This window comes from Nycticebus coucang, chromosome 17 (genome assembly GCF_027406575.1).
Source record: "Nycticebus coucang isolate mNycCou1 chromosome 17, mNycCou1.pri, whole genome shotgun sequence".
Lineage (NCBI taxonomy): Eukaryota > Metazoa > Chordata > Mammalia > Primates > Lorisidae > Nycticebus > Nycticebus coucang.
The window spans coordinates 85,148,501-85,152,880 of NC_069796.1; positions in this window are offsets into that span (position 1 = coordinate 85,148,501).

Sequence of the window (4,380 nt, forward strand, 5' to 3'; positions counted from 1 at the left end):
TCCTGGTGGGATAGAGGCCTGGGAGCAGTGGCCTGGACTGTTTCCCAGCCACCCTGAGCTTCACCTCACTTGAGTTTCCCCTCAGTTTCTGGATAACTTTGGGGTATGTCGGTAAACCCTGCCTTGGAGCCCTGCAATGCCCTTACATGGACCTGTAGCCTTGCCTGTTTCTTCATGGCTGAAGCCTTAACTCTGCCCTTCCAGTCTCTGATCTGGGTGCCCTTGTGCCCTGTCACTTTGGCTGGAAGGGGTGTCGTGGTACCACGATCACTGGCACAGCCTGGTGGTTGTAGCAAGAATCTAATGAGCCCACGTGGAACGTGACAGCCACATGGGTGCCTGAGCACTGTGTGTATGGGCTGCCAGAGCCTGTCCCAGGCCCCTGCTCCCTGTCTCTCCTCCACTTGCTGCCCCACCCATCCTCCATCATACCTCCTGTAGCCTCTGGGATTGCCCAGTCAGCCTTCCTCTCTTCCATTCTTTCTCTCTGAGCCCCACCAGGAGAGCTGCTTGCCCAGCCCCCGCCATGTCCCCAGCACCCACAAGGGGCAGTCCCTTCTGAGGACATTATTGGGTGAACAGAACTGGCTCAGGCTGTGGCTGAGCCAGGGATGATGGCTCCCTCAGCCAGGGTTGTCCTCTCTGAAGAGGGGTCCAGCTGGTGACAGGAGTCCAGGGAGCTGGCTCCCTTCTCTGTTGTGTGGAGGAGGCTCCATATACTCTCTACCCGGCAGGGACCCAGCTCAGGACAGGCGCACAGCCAAATTCACATGGACTGTGAAACTGTCAGAGCGGGCTGAGGGGCAGGTGCTGAGTCCTGGAGACAGATGTGCTTGCTGTCTGGCTTCTGTGGTTTTGTGGCTGTGGCCCAAGACGGTCTCCGGTCCTTCCAGCCTCTCACTGTGAGAGGGGGATAGTTGTCCCTATCCTGGGGGTGGTGACAGGATAAGGCAAGTAGCACCCATAAGACCCTCAGTGTGGGGTGGTACGGAGTGTGGCCTCGACGTGTGCAGTTGTGTGTAGCATTTATGAAGCATCCCTGGACACCAGCCCCAAGTGGGACTGGTGAACAGCTCCGTGTGGCAGCAGCCTCCCTCGGGGTGCACAGGGTCTATGGAAGCCTGTGGAGGGGTCTCCATGCGGCTTAGCATGTTGGATGCGCACTGGAGACTGCAACCTTATTAGCCAAAGGGGGCCAGAGCTGGTCACTCCAGGCCAAAGGGAGCGAGCACATCCTCGAGGCTGTAAGGGTTGTGGTGTGGGTAAGGCAGGACCTGGGGCGGTGGGCCTCAGGGTTCCCCGCTAAAGCGTTTGGGAATTTTCCTTCAACAAGGAGCACTTGGAAGTTTTTAAGCAGAAAGGTGAGACCATCTGATTTGTTCTGGAATTAAGACCTTTGTATTTAATTTACTGTCGATTTGAACCAAAGGCATCACCAATGAGAATACCAGGTTGGATGGATCAGCCTCACCCTGCACTCCTGGGATGCCCTGTCAGTGGCTGAGCCGTGGTCCCATGATGGCCTGGCCTCTCTAAGAGGGTTTCCACACTGCTCAAAGGTGAGAGCCCCTCAGACGAACAGTAAGTCGGGCTCAGAAGAGCTTCAGCAGATTCTCCCAGGTACACCGCTGGCTCTCTATGGCTGTGCATTCTCTGATTACACTGACATGACATTTGGGAACCTACCCACTCCAACATGCTCTACTGTGCTCTAATCATAGGTAGGGAAACTGAGGCCTAGAGAAGCCAGGCCTTGGGGCACAGTTCTGATGCCTCCACACTGAGTCCCAGCACCCCATCAGGGATCTGGTGTGCAGTGAGCACTTGGACAGCAGCTGTTGGTGAGCAAAAGAATAAATGAGCCTGAGGAGAGGCATCATGCCCCACATACACGGAGGTCACCCAGCATAATGCTGGACCCTACCCTTGTCCACTTTTTGGCTCTGATTGCCCCGGGCTTCTTCCCTGCATTGGCTTCATCTCACTGCTTTTTATTAAGTGGCTATTCAGCCACACCCTTGCATTTTTTGTAGGGCAAGCTTTCTCATTATTTTGCAATATAGACATCCCAAGAATTGTCCAAAACTTCAAATTCTGGTTTCTTTTTGGTTAACAATTCCTGTGCCAATTCTCTCTCTTTTGCATTTTCCTGTAAGCTGACAGGAGGGACGGAGCTGAGCCTCCAACACTGTGCTTAGGCACCTCCTCAGCCAAATATCCCAAGTCATTGCTGCCAAGTTCAGCCTTCCACAGAACACAGGAACAAACACAAAATTCCAACAAGTTCTTTGCCACGTCTAACAAGTATCACCTTCCCTTTGTTTTCTAACAATGTATTCATCATGTCCACCTGACCTGACTAGAATCGCCCTTTACTTTTGTATACCTAATATGCACCTCACAACTCTTCCCTCTAACCATTACCCAGGGCCAGACCGCCCCACAGCTGCAATGGCGGGTATTTACTGTGGCAGCACCTCCCTCCTGGTACCACAACCTGTGCTCATCAGCTCAGACGGCCTGCAAAGTACCACAGATTGGGTGACCCAGGTAGTGGAGACTTATTTTTTCACAGTGGTGGAGGCTACAAGACTGACGTCAGCACAGTTGGTGTCTGGTGAGGGCCCTCTGCCTGGCTGGTAGACAACTGGGCCGTCTTTTCACTATGTCCTCATGTGGCAGGGAGACGGTGAGAACAGCTCCTCCTCTTACTCAGACACCGGGACACAAAACCCATCATGACGGCCTCGCCATTGTGATCTCGTCTAAGGCAAGTCCCGGAGGCTCCGTCTCCCCTCACCACCACACTGGGGTCGGGGCTATGACATGGGGAACCTTTCTGGGCTACTCACCCCACCTTTTGCCATGAGTTCCTTTTGCCATGAGATGTGTGTGCCCATGGGGACACACATCTCATGGCAAAAAGGAACCAGAAGAGCCTTAGCAACTCCCTGGCCTCCAAATGGACTTCACAGGTGGGGAGGGCAGAGCCTGCGCCTTCCAAATCCTTGTAGTACTTAATTGTCCTCACCCATGGGGGCTAAACCCGGCCAGCCGCATCCTGTATCCACGTGTATCCATAGCGGTGAGTTGTCTCTGAGGGGCAGGTGCTGCCTCCCAGCACTGAATCCTCCCAGAGACCCAGGAGGAGGTACATCAACCAGGACAGGCCCACAAGGGTGGTGGCTCCAGGGAGGACAATGAGTTCAGCTTGGCCTGTGGGTCCTGCACTGTCTTTCAGAGCTGCAGGGAGGGGCCCCACATGGCAGACACAGTTGGGGCCCAAGCCTGGGACTGGACTGGGGGGAGGTAAGTGGACAGGTGAGGCCTGAGGTCGTGGCATGGATCAGGACCTAGAGCTGTGGCAAGGCGACAGGCTGGCCCACTGGCCAGGGTGAAACCCCAGCTGCAACGGATAGGGAGCAGCCTCCTTGGGGAAGGTGAAGGCATGTCCATGTCCTCAGCAGACCTGGTAGGGGCTCCAGGGCTGGAGTCTGACAAAGGGACCTGCCACCAGCAGCAGCTCCCCAAGTCCTGGCACCTACAGGGTTCCTCTCTAAGCTAGGCAAAGCGCAGCACGTCTGCAGGGGCTGGCCCCAGAGGTTCATGCATCAGACCACAGAACATGGACAGAGCCGGGGAACACCCCACTGTGGTCTGTTACCCAGAGAACAATGCTGGATTCAGCAGCTCCTTGGTGAGGAGATCCCCGCCTCAGCACTCACGGGTGCACAGTTAGACAAGCCTGATACTCGGCAGCGAGGCAGCTCAAGTGACTCATTTTGTTCAAGTTATTTTTAAGTGCTTCAAAGGCTATGAGGAAGCCTCCTGACAGCAGTGGTAATTAGCACTGCTGCACGGAGCAGGCCCCCCAGGGCTCCAGCAGGTGCGGAGCCCCGGCAGCTACGCACAGCCAGGAGCAGAGCCTCATGCCTGGGTCCCGCGTGGCCAGCACCCTCAGAGCTGGGCAAAGGCCGCCCTCCCTATCACACAGAGCCGTGAGATCCCAGGACCTTATGGCCACAGAAGGGTGCTGTGCTTCCTGCACCCAGTCGCCTCTCGCTGACCCCTGTCCTAACTCAGCCCTGCACTCTGGCAGCCAGCCAGTGGCATGCCCTCTGGAAGTCAGCCGATGTCCACAACTCACCTCAGGGCTCATCTGCCCCACTCCTTGTGAAGCTCAGTGGTAGCTCTCAGTCCCCACCCACCTGCTCCCTCTGCACCCTCAGCCGGCTGCCCTTCCTCCCCGGAGGCTTTTTCCAGCTGGCTTGGGGACACACCTGCCCGTTGTAGCCCCCTTCTCCCTGGCCTCCGTCTTGGTGACCTCATTCCAGTTCAGGCCTACAGATTTTGTCTTTCCCAGTCTCTGAGGACGTCTCC